Source organism: Gallinula chloropus (assembly GCF_964237585.1).
Source record: "Gallinula chloropus genome assembly, contig: HAP1_SCAFFOLD_260, whole genome shotgun sequence".
Lineage (NCBI taxonomy): Eukaryota > Metazoa > Chordata > Aves > Gruiformes > Rallidae > Gallinula > Gallinula chloropus.
Window position 1 is genome coordinate 1 of NW_028168255.1, and position 13,362 is coordinate 13,362.

The following is a 13,362-nucleotide window of genomic DNA, read 5'->3' on the forward strand; positions in this document are numbered from 1 at the left end:
GGGAGCGGCCCGCCCAGGAACCCCAGGGCCCCTCCCAGTGCCCCCAGTGCCCCCAGTATCCCCTCCCAGTACCCCCAGTTCCCCCTCCCAGTGCTCCCAGTGCCCCCTCCCATTGCTCCCAGTATCCCCTCCCAGTGCCCCCAGTATCCCCTCCCAGTGCCCCCAGTGTCCCCTCCCAGCACTCCCAGTTCCCCCAGTGCTCCCAGTATCCCCTCCCAGTGCTCCCAGTATCCCCTCCCAGTGCCCCCAGTACCCCCAGTGCTCCCAGTATCCCCTCCCAGTGCTCCCAGTTCCCCCTCCCAGTGCTCCCCGTGCCCCCAGTGCCCCCTCCCAGTGCTCCCAGTGCTCCCAGTATGCCCTCCCAGTGCTCCCAGTGCTCCCAGTTCCCCCTCCCAGTGCTCCTAGTACCCCCAGTGCTCCCAGTATCCCCTTCCAGTGCTCCCAGTTCCCCCTCCCAGCTCTCCCAGTGCTCCCAGTGCCCCCTCCCAGCACTCCCAGTACCCCCAGTTCCCCCTCCCAGTGCTCCCAGTGCCCCCAGTACCCTCCCAGTGCTCCCAGTGCCCCCTCCCATTGCTCCCAGTACCCCCAGTATCCCCTCCCAGAGCTCCCAGTACCCCCAGTATCCCCTCCCAGTGCTCCCAGTGCTCCCTCCCAGTGCTCCCAGTGCCCCCAGTATCCCCTCCCAGTGCTCCCAGTGCCCCCTCCCAGCTCTCCCAGCTCTCCCAGTACCCCCAGTTCCCCCTCCCAGTGCTCCCAGTTCCCCCTCCCAGCGCTCCCAGTGCTCCCAGTAACCCCAGTGTCCCCTCCCAGTGCTCCCAGTTCCCCCTCCCAGCGCTCCCAGTGCTCCCAGTAACCCCAGTGTCCCCTCCCAGTGCTCCCAGTTCCCCCTCCCAGCACTCCCAGTGCTCCCAGTAACCCCAGTATGCCCTCCCAGTGCTCCCAGTTCCCCCAGTATCCCCTCCCAGAGCTCCCAGTACCCGCAGTGTCCCCTCCCAGTGCTCCCAGTGCTCCCTCCCAGTGCTCCCAGTGCCCCCTCCCAGCTCTCCCAGTGCTCCCAGTGCCCCCAGTATCCCCTCCCAGTGCTCCCAGTGCCCCCTCCCAGCTCTCCCAGTGCCCCCAGTATCCCCTCCCAGTGCTCCCAGTTCCCCCTCCCAGCTCTCCCAGTGCTCCCAGTGCCCCCAGTACCTGCGGGGGGCAGGGGCTCGGTGCAGAGCAGCACGGCCGCCCCCCCGGGCCCCCCCCGCACCCTCTTGATGTGGGGCAGGTGGGGGAGGGGCCGGCTGCGCCCCAGTTCCCGCAGCAGCCGCTGGGTCTCCGCCGGCAGCAGCACCGGGGCCGCCACCCCCCCCAGCACCGGCACCCCCCGCCCCTCCCCCTCCCACGGCACCCCCCACGGCGGGGGGAGGGGCGGGGGGTCCATCTGCCTGGGGGGAGGAGACAGGGGGAGGGGGGGTTAGAGGGGGGGGAGGGGGGCCTAGAGGGGGGCCCCCCCCCACATAGAGACCCCCCAATAGACCCCCCCATAAAGACCCCCCAGTAGACCCCCCCATAGGGACCCCCCTATAGGGACCCCCTAATAGGGACCCCCAACCCAATAGGGACCCCCCCATAGAGACCCCCCCATAGGGACCCCCCTATAGGGACCCCCCTATAGAGACCCCCCCATAGAGACCCCCCAATAGGGACCCCCCAACTGACCCCCCTATAGACCCCCCAATAGGGACCCCCCCATAAAGACCCCCATATAGGGACCCCCAACCCATAGGGACCCCCCAATAGGGACCCCTCCCCCCCCAGCACCGGCACCCCCCGCCCCTCCCCCTCCCACGGCACCCCCCACGGCGGGGGGAGGGGCGGGGGGTCCATCCGCCTGGGGGGAGGGGAGGAGAGAGGGGGAGGGGGGTTAGAGGGGGGGGAGGGGGGCCTAGAGGGACCCCCCCACATAGAGACCCCCCAATAGACCCCCCCACATAGAGACCCCCCCATAGACCCCCCCATGGAGACCCCCCATAGAGACCCCCCAATAGACCCCCCCATGGAGACCCCCCAATAGGGACCCCCAACCCAATAGGGACCCCCCAATAGGGATCCCCCCATATAGAGACCCCCACCCACATAGGGACCCCCCTATAGGGACCCCCTAATAGGGACCCCCAACGCAATAGGGACCCCCCCTATAGACCCCCCCAATAGACCCCCCCATAAAGACCCCCCAGTAGACCCCCCCATAGGGACCCCCCAATAGACCCCCCATAGAGACCCCCCTATAGGGACCCCCCCATAGAGACCCCCCAATAGGGACCCCCCCATAGACCCCCCCCTGGAGACCCCCCCATAGACCCCCCCATAGGGACCCCCCACCCATAGGGACCCCCAACCCATAGGGACCCCCAATAGGGACCCCTCCCCCCCCAGCACCGGCACCCCCCGCCCCTCCCCCTCCCACGGCACCCCCCACGGCGGGGGGAGGGGCGGGGGGTCCATCCGCCTGGGGGGAGGGGAGGGGAGAGAGGGAGGGGGGTTAGAGGGGGGGGAGGGGGGCCTAGAGGGACCCCCCCACATAGAGACCCCCCTATAGACCCCCCCACGGAGACCCCCCAATAGACCCCCCCATGGAGACCCCCCAATAGGGACCCCCAACCCAATAGGGACCCCCCAATAGGGATCCCCCCATATAGAGACCCCCACCCCCATAGGGACCCCCCTATAGGGACCCCCAACCCATAGGGACCCCCCCATGGAGACCCCCAATAGACCCCCCCATAGGGACCCCCAACCCACAGGGACCCCCCCAATAGGGACCCCCAACCCAATAGGGACCCCCCAACAGACCCCCCCATAGGGACCCCCCCATAGGTACCCCCTCTATAGGGACCCCCCAATAGGGACCCCCCAATAGGGACCCCATAGAGACCCCCCTATAGGGACCCCCCCATAGAGACCCCCCAATAGGGACCCCCCCATAGAGACCCCCCCATAGGGACCCCCCCATAGAGACCCCCACATGGGGACCCCCCAATAGACCCCCCCATAGGGACCCCCCCATAGGGACCCCCAACCCAATAGAGACCCCCCCCATGGAGACCCCCAATAGACCCCCCCATAGACCCCCCTATAGAGACCCCCCAATAGGGACCCCCCCATAGAGACCCCCCCATAGGGACCCCCCCATAGAGACCCCCACATGGGGACCCCCCAATAGACCCCCCCATAGGGACCCCCCCATAGGGACCCCCAACCCAATAGAGACCCCCCCATGGAGACCCCCCAATAGGGACCCCCCCATAGAGACCCCCTAATAGGGACCCCCAACCCATAGAGACCCCCCAATAGGGACCCCCAACCCATAGGGACCCCCCCATAGAGACCCCCCTATAGGGACCCCCCAATAGGGACCCCCCCCTAGAGACGCCCCCTACAGGGACCCCCAACCCAATAGGGACCCCCCTATAGAGACCCCCCCATAGACCCCCCAATAGGGACCCCCCCATAGACCCCCCAATAGGGACCCCCAACCCACAGGGACCCTCCCCCATATAGAGACCCGCACCCCCATAGGGACCCCCCTATAGGGACCCCAGCCCCATAGAGACCCACCCAATAGTGACCCCCCCAGAGACGCCCCTATAGGGACCCCCACAGAGGGACCCCCAACCCATAGGGACCCCCTCCAGGACCCCCCACCCCACTAACCCCCCCCTAGACCCCCCCAGGGCCTCCTGCCCCCCCCCGAGCCCCCCACCCCACTTCCCCCCCATAGAGCCCCCCCCCCTCCAGTGACCCCCCCACGCCACTGACCCCCCCCAGCCCCCCCCAGCCCCCCCACTGCCCCCCCCCCAGGCCCCCCAGCCCCCCCCAATCCCCCCTCAGACCCCCAGTGACCCCCCAGGGGCCCCCCCCAGACCCCCTCTACTGCCCCCCCCCAGGCCCCCAGCCCCCCCCAACCCCCCTCAGACCCCCCCCGGCCCCCCCAGTGACCCCCCTCAGGCCCCCCCAGTGCCCCCCCCACCCCCCCCAGGCCCTCCCGCCCCCCTCCCGCTCCCCACTCCCCCGCCCCGGGACCCCCCCACTGCCCCCCCCAGGCCCCCCAACCCCCCCCCCAGCCCCCCCTCAGACCCCCAGTGACCTCCCCAGACCCCCCCTGGCTCCCCCAGACCCCCCCCAGCCCCCCCAGCCCCCCCCAACCCCCCCTCAGACCCCCACTGACCCCCCCACCCCCCCCAGTACCCCCCCCAGTGCCCCCCCCACCCCCCCCCGCTCCCCCCCCCCCGCCCCGGGACCCCCCTCGCGCCCCCACGTGCCGCCGCCCTCACCCGCCGCCGGCTCCTCGGCCCCGCCCCCCCGCCCCGCGCTGATTGGCCAGCGGCCCCGAAGCGGAAGGGAGGGGGCGGGGCTCAGCGCCCCGCGGCCACAGAGGCGCGCGCGGGGGGGGGCTGGAAGGGCCCCCGGAGGGAACAGCGCCCCTTGGCGGCTGGGAGGAACAGCAGGGCTCCAGTATGCACCAGTAGCACCCCAGTATGCACCAGTATGCACCTGTTTGAGCCAGTATGGCTCCAGTATGCACCAGTAGCACCCCAGTATGCACCAGTATGCACCAGTTTGGGCCAGTATGCACCAGTATGGCTCCAGTATGCACCAGTATGGCAGCAGTATCCACCAGTTTGGGCCAGTATGCACCAGTATGGCTCCAGTATGCACCAGTTTGGGCCAGTATGGCTCCAGTATGCACCAGTAGCACTCCAGTATGCACCAGTATGGCACCAGTTTGGGCCAGTACAGCACCAGTATGCACCACTATGGCTCCAGTATGCACCAGTAGCACCCCAGTATGCACCAGTATGGCACCAGTTTGGGCCTGTACGGCTCCAGTATGCACCACTAGCACCGCAGTATACACCAGGATGGCACCAGTATGCACCACTATGGCTCCAGTATGCACCAGTTTGGGCCTGTATGGCACCAGTATGCACCACTAGCACCCCAGTATGCACCAGTATGGCACCAGTTTGAGCCAGTACGACACCAGTATACACCAGTATGCACCACTATGGCTCCAGTATGCACCAGTTTGGGCCTGTACGGCTCTAGTATGCACCACTAGCACCCCAGTATGCACCAGTATGGCACCAGTTTGAGCCAGTATGGCACCAGTATGCACCACTATGGCTCCAGTATGCACCAGTAGCACCCCAGTATACACCAGTACAGCACCAGTATGTACCAGTACAGCACCAGTATGCACCAGTAGCGCCCCAGTATGCACCAGTATGGCACCAGTTTGGGCCTGTACGGCTCCAGTATGCACCAGTATGCACCAGTAGCACCCCAGTATGCACCAGTACAGCCCCAGTATGCACCAGTAAGCACCCCTATGGCTCCAGGATGACATCACCCCCCCCTCTTACCCCCCCCGCGTGTGACGTCATCCCCAGGCACCTCCCCGTGTGACATCATCACCCCTCCCCCCCCCGCCGTGACATCATCACCCCTCCCAGCGGGGTCAGAGGTCACCACCCCGCCCCTCCCCCTCCCCCACCCCCCCCGCCCTGTGCGTGTGAGGGATGGGGGGAGGGGCGCTGTTTACCCTGCTGACGTCACCGGGGAGGGTGACGTCATCGGGGCGGGGGGGGGGGAGGGGAAACACCCCTGGGGAATCACCCAACCCCCAGGGGTGTTTCCCTGGGCCCCTCCCCCACCTCCCCACCCCCAACCCCCCCAGGACCCCCCCAGGACCCCCCCCAGGACCCCCCCCAGCACCCCAGGACCCCCCCAAGTGCCCCCCAACCCCCCAGGACCCCCCCAGGACCCCCCAAGTGCCCCCCAACCCCCCAGGACCCCCCCAAAATGACCCCAGGACCCCCCAGGACCCCCCCCCCAGCACCCCAGGACCCCCCCAAATCCCACCCCCCCACCCCCCCCACCCCCACCTCCCCCGGGACCCCCCCAGGACCCCAAGACCCCCCCCCAAAATGACCCCAGGACCCCCCCCAGGACCCCCCCAAATGTCCCCCCATGACCCCCCAAAACCCCCCAAAATGACCCCAGGACCCCCCCAAGTGCCCCAAACCCCCCCAAATCCCATCCCCACCACATCCCCACCACCCCCAGGACCCCCCAGGACCCCCCCCAAGTGCCTCCAACCCCCCCAAATCCCACCCCCACCACCCCCAGGACTCCCCCAGGACCCCAAGACCCCCCCCAAAATGACCCCAGGACCCCCCCAAGTGCCCCCAACCCCCCCAAATCCCACCCCCACCACGTCCCCACCACCCCCAGGACCCCCCAGGACCCCCCCAGACCCCCCCAAGTGTACCCCAACACCCCCAGGACCCCCCCAAATGACCCCAGGACCCCCCCAATCGCCTCCAACCCCCCCAAATCCCACCCCCACCACCCCCAGGGCCCCCCCAGGACCCCTCCAAGTGCCTCCAACCCCCCCAAATCCCACCCCCACCACCCCCAGGACCCCCCAAATGACCCCAGGACCCCCCCAACCCCCCCCCAAAATGACCCCAGGACCCCCCAGGACCCCCCCAAGTGCCCCCAACCCCCCCAAATCCCACCCCCACCAACCCCAGGACCCCCCAAGACCCCCCCAAGTGTCCCCCAACACCCCCAGGGCCCCCCCAGGACCCCCCCAAGTGCCTCCAACCCCCCCAAATCCCACCCCCACCACCCCCAGGACCCCCCAAATGACCCCATGACCCCCCCAACCCCCCCCAAAATGACCCCAGGACCCCTCCAAGTGCCTCCAACCCCCCCAAATCCCGCCCCCACCACCCCCAGGACCCCCCAAATGACCCCAGGACCCCCCCCAACCCCCCCAAAATAACTCCAAGACCCCCCCAATCGCCTCCAACCCCCCCAAATCCCACCCCCACCACCCCCAGGACCCCCCCAGGACCCCCCCAACCCCCCAAAATGCCCCCAGGACCCCCCCAATCGCCTCCAACCCCCCCAAATCCCACCCCCACCACCCCCAGGACCCCCCCAGGAGCCCCTCAACCCCCCCCCAAAATGAGTCCAAGACCCCCCCCAACTGTCCCCAACCCCCCCAGGACCCCCCAAATCCCATCCCCACGTCTCCACCACCCCCAGGACCCCCCAAATGCCCCCAAGACCCCCCCAATCGCCTCCAACCCCCCCCAATCCCACCCCCCACCACCCCCAGGACCCCCCCAGGACCCCCCCAACCCCCCAAAATGACCCCAGGACCCCCCCAACCCCCCAAAAATGACCCCAGAACACCCCCAAGTGCCTCCAACCCCCCCAAATCCCACCCCCACCACCCCCAGGACCCCCCAAATGACCCCAGGACCCCCCCAACCCCCCCCCAAAATGACCCCAGGACCCCCCAGGACCCCCCCAAGTGCCCCCAACCCCCCCAAATCCCACCCCCACCAACCCCAGGACCCCCCAAGACCCCCCAAGTGTCCCCCAACACCCCCAGGGCCCCCCCAGGACCCCCCCAAGTGCCTCCAACCCCCCCAAATCCCACCCCCACCACCCCCAGGACCCCCCAAATGACCCCATGACCCCCCCAACCCCCCCCAAAATGACCCCAGGACCCCTCCAAGTGCCTCCAACCCCCCCAAATCCCGCCCCCACCACCCCCAGGACCCCCCAAATGACCCCAGGACCCCCCCAACCCCCCCAAAATAACTCCAAGACCCCCCCAATCGCCTCCAACCCCCCCAAATCCCACCCCCACCACCCCCAGGACCCCCCCAGGACCCCCCCAACCCCCCCAAAATGCCCCCAGGACCCCCCCAATCGCCTCCAACCCCCCCAAATCCCACCCCCACCCCCCCCATCACCCCCCATGACCCCTCCCCTCCCCCACCCCGGGGCGTGTCCCCAGCTGATGCCACCGACATTCCCCGACGCTCCTGTCACCCTCCAAAGTCCAGGGGTCCCCACCCCCCCCCACCCCCCTCCCCACCTCAACACACCCCTCCCCCACCCCACCCACCCCTCCCCCCCACACCCCCCGGGGCACCTTTATTTCTCCCCCCGCCCCCCACCCTGGGCCCTTCACTCGGCGGCACCGGCGGCACCGGCGGCACCTTCGGCACCATCCTCATCCTCACCAGCGCCATGGGGAGGGCGGGAGGCTGGGGGGGCTTCGGCCTCCTCCTCCTCCTCCTCCTCCTCCTCTTGGGGAGGGGGCAGATGGGTGAGTTTTGGGGACCCATCAAGGGTGGGGAGGGGTCTTGGGGACCTACCAAGGTTGGGGAGGGGGTGGGGAGGGTCCTGGTGAGTCTGGGGACCCCCCCAAGGAGGAGAATGTTGGGGAGGGGTCTTGAGGACCCATCAAGGTTGGGGAGGGGTCTTGGGGTCCCATCAAGGTTGGGGAGGGGGTTGGGGACCCATCAAGGTTGGGGAGGGGTCTTGGTGGGTCTGGGGTCCCATCAAGGAGGGGAAGGTTGGGGAGGGGTCTTGGGGACCTACCAAGGTTGAGGAGGGGTCTTGGGGACCTACCAAGGTTGGGGAGGGGTCTTGGGGACCCATCAAGGTTGGGGAGGGGTCTTGGGGTCCCATCAAGGGTGGGGAGGGGTCTTGGTGGGTTTGGGGACCCATCAAGGTTGGGGAGGGTCTTGGGGACCCACCAAGGTTGGGGAGGGGTCCTGGTGGGTTTGGGGACCCATCAAGGGGGTGAGGAGGGGTCTTGGGGAGGGGGTTGGGGACCCATCAAGGAGAAGAAGGTTGGGGAGGGGTCTTGGGGACCCATCAAGGTTGGGGAGGGGTCTTGGGGACCTACCAAGGTTGGGGAGGGGGTTGGGGACCCATCAAGGTTGGGGAGGGTCTTGGGGAGGGTCTTGGGGGCTCATCAAGGAGGAGAAGGTTGGGGAGGGGTCTTGGGGACCCATCAAGGGTGGGGAGGGGTCCTGGTGGGTCTGGGGACCCATCAAGGGAGTGAGGAGGGGTCCTGGTGGGTTTGGGGACCCCCCCCAAGGAGGGGAAGGTTGGGGAGGGGTCTTGGGGACCCATCAAGGAGAGGAAGGTTGGGGAGGGGTCTTGAGGACCCATCAAGGTTGGGGAGGGGTCTTGGGGACCCACCAAGGGGTTGGGGAGGGTCCTGGGGGGGTCGGGTGGTGGGGGGTGGGGTGGGAGTGACGTCACCTGAGGAGGGGTCCTGAGGGAGATGACGTCACCGTCCATCCACAGCCACCTCCACCTTCCCTACAGAGACCACCAGCCTGGGGACCTCTGAGACCCCCCCCACCTCCACAGAGACCCCCACCACCACCAGCAGCCTGGAGACCACCTCCCCAACCCAGGGGACCTCTGAGACCCCCCCCACCACCACGGAGACCCCCCCCACCAGCCTGGGGACCCCCACGGACACCACCAGCACCCAGGGGACCTCTGAGACCCCCACCACCACCAAGGAGACCCCCACCACTCCGGAGACCCTCACCACCAGCCAGGGGACCTCTGAGACCCCCCCCACCACCAGCAGCCTGGAGACCACCCCCACCACCCAGGGGACCTCTGAGACCCCCCCCATCACCACGGAGACCTCTAGTGACCCCCCCACCACCACGGAGACCCCCACCACTCCAGAGACCCTCACCACCACCCAGGGGTCCTCCACTGCGCCCACCACCACTGAGGAGACCACCATGGAGACCACCAGCACCCTGGGGTCCTCTGTGGGGACCACCACCACCCAGGGGACGCCCACAGCTCCCACCACCACCAGCACCCTGGGGACCACCGTGGGATCCACTGCAACCCCTCCTGAGACCCCCACCACCCTGGGGTCCTCCACAGCCCCCCCCACCACCCCAGAGACCACCATGGCACCCAGCAGCACCCTGGGGTCCTCCAGTGCCCCCACCACCTCTATGGGACCCACCAGCACCCAGGAGACCACTGTGAAGACCACCACCACCCTGGTGACCACCAGTGCCCCCATCACCTCTGTGGCACCCACCACCACCCTGGGGTCTTCTACAGCTCCCACCACCATCCCAGAGACCACCACAGCTCCCACCACCTCTATGGGTCCCGCCAGCACCCAGGAGACCACTGTGGAGACCACCAGCACCCCAGAGACCACCACAGCTCCCACCACCACCCTGAAGACCACCATGGGACCCACCAGCACCCTGGGGTCCTCCTCAGCTCCCACCACCACTGAGGAGACCACCATGGAGCCCACCACCACCCAGGAGACCACTGTGGAGACCACCACCACCCAGGGGTCCTCCACAGCCCCCACCACCACCCCAGAGACCACCACAGCCTCCACCAGCACCCAGGAGACCACCATGACCCCCACCACAACCCCTCCTGAGACCACCAGCACCCTGGGGACCTCCATGGCCACCAGCAGCACCCAGGAGACCACCGTGGAGACCACCAGCACCCTGGGGTCTTCCTCTTCTCCCACCACCACTGAGGAGACCACCATGGAGACCACCACCACCCTGGAGACCTCTGTGGCGCCCACCACCACCCAGGAGACCACCACGGGACCCACCACATCCCTGGGGACCACCACAGCTCCCACCAGCACCCCAGAGACCACCACAGCTCCCACCACCTCTATGGAGCCCACCAGCACCCAGGGGACCACCACAGCTCCCACCACCACCCTGGTGACCTCCAGTGTCCCCATCACCTCTATGGGACCCACCACCACCCTGGGGTCCTCCACAGCTCCCACCACCACCCTGGAGACCACCACGGCCCCCACCACCACCCAGGAGACCACCATGACCCCCACCACAACCCCTCCTGAGCCCACCAGCACCCTGGGGTCCTCCTCAGCTCCCACCACCGCCCTGGTGACCTCCAGTGCCCCCACCACCTCCATGGAGCCCACCACCACCCAGGAGACCACTGTGGAGACCACCACCATCCTGGGGTCCTCCTCAGCTCCCACCACCACCCCAGAGACCACCACAGCTCCCACCAGCACCATGGTGACCTCCAGTGCCCCCACCACCTCTGTGGAACCCACCACCACCCTGGGGTCCTCCACAGCTCCCACCACTACCCTGGAGACCACCACGGCCCCTGTGACCACCCCAGAGACCACCATGGCTCCCACCACCACCCTGGTGACCTCCACAGTCCCCCCCACCACCCCAGAGACCACCACGGTCCCCACCACCTCTATGGAGCCCACCACCCCCCCAGAGACCACCATGGCACCCACCAGCACCCAGGGGACCTCCACTGCACTGACCACCACCTCCATGGCACCCACCCCCCCAGAGACCACCACGGCCCCCACCAGCACCCTGGAGACCTCTAGTGAGCCCACCACCACCCCAGAGACCACCATGGCACCCACCACCACCCTGGTGACCTCCAGTGCCCCCACCACCTCCATGGAGCCCACCAGCACCCAGGAGAGCACCATGACCCCCACCACAACCCCTCCTGAGACCACCACCACCCTGGGGTCCTCCTCAGCTCCCACCACCACCACAGAGACCACCACGGCCCCCACCACCTCTATGGAGCCCACCAGCACCCAGAGGACATCCATGGCACCCATCACCACCCCAGAGACCACCCTGACACCCACTGCGACCCCTCCTGAGACCACCGCAGCCACCACCACATCCCTCGAGACCACCCTGGCGCCCACCACCACCCCCATGACCTCCACTGCACTGACCACCACCTCCATGGCGCCCACCACCCCAGAGACCACCACAGCCACCACCACCCCCCTGGAGACCACCATGGCAGCCACCACCACCCTGGGGTCTTCCACAGCTCCCACCACCACCCCAGAGACCACCACGGCCCCCACCACCTCTATGGCGCCCACCAGCACCCAGGAGACCACCATGGCACCCACCACAACCCCTCCTGAGACCACCCCCACCCAGGGGACCTCCACTGCACTGACCACCACCTCCATGGCGCCCACCACCCCAGAGACCACCACGGCCCCCACCAGCACCCTGGGGTCTTCCACAGCTCCCACGACCACCCCAGAGACCACCACAGCCACCACCAGCACCCAGGCGACCACCATGGCTCCCACCACCACCCTGGGGTCCTCCACAGCTCCCACCACCTCTATGGAGACCCCCACAGCCCCCACCACCACCCTGGTGACCTCCAGTGCCCCCCCCACCTCTGTGGCACCCACCACCACCCTGGGGTCCTCCTCAGCTCCCACCACCACCCCAGAGACCACCACAGCTCCCACCACCTCTGTGGAGCCCACCAGCACCCAGGAGACCACTGTGAAGACCACCACCATCAAGGAGACCACCATGGCACCCACCACCCCCCTGGAGACCACCACAGACACCACCAGCACCCAGGGGACCACCATGGAGCCCACCAGCACCCAGACGACATCCATGGCACCCACCAGCACCCTGGGGACCTCCACAGCTCCCACCACCACCCCAGAGACCACCATGGCACCCACCACCACCCTGCTGACCTCCAGTGCTCCCACCACCTCCATGGCGCCCACCACCACCCAGGAGACCACTGTGGAGCCCACCACCACCCCAGAGACCACCACAGCCACCACCAGCACCCAGGCGACCACCATGGCACCCACCACCATCCTGGGGTCCTCCTCAGCTCCCACCACCACCCCAGAGACCACCACAGCTCCCACCACATCCCAAGTGACCTCCACGGCCCCCACCACCCCCCTGGAGACCTCTAGTGAGCCCACCACCCCCCCAGAGACCACCACAGCCACCACCAGCACCCAGGAGACCACTGTGGAGACCACCACCACCCCAGAGACCACCACCATGCAGGAGACCACCATGGCACCCACCACCACCCTGGGGTCCTCCACTTCCCCCACCACCTCTATGGAGACCCCCACAGCTCCCACCACCACCCTGGTGACCTCCAGTGCCCCCACCACCTCTGTGGCACCCACCACCACCCTGGGGTCCTCCTCAGCTCCCACCACCACCCTGGAGACCACCACAGCTCCCACCACCAGCACCCTGGAGACCACCACAGCTCCCACCACGTCTATGGAGCCCACCAGCACCCAGAGGACATCCATGGCACCCATCACCACCCCAGAGACCACCCTGTCACCCACCACAACCCCTCCTGAGACCACCGCAGCCACCACCACATCCCTGGAGACCACCCTGGGACCCACCACCACCCCCATGACCTCCACTGCACTGACCACCACCTCCATGGCGCCCACCACCCCAGAGACCACCACGGCCCCCACCACCTCTATGGGACCCACCACCACCCAGGAGACCACTGTGGAGCCCACCACCATCAAGGAGACCACCATGGCACCCACCACAACCCCTCCTGAGACCACCAGCACCCTGGGGACCTCCACGGCCACCAGCAGCACCCAGGAGACCACCATGGCACCCACCACCACCC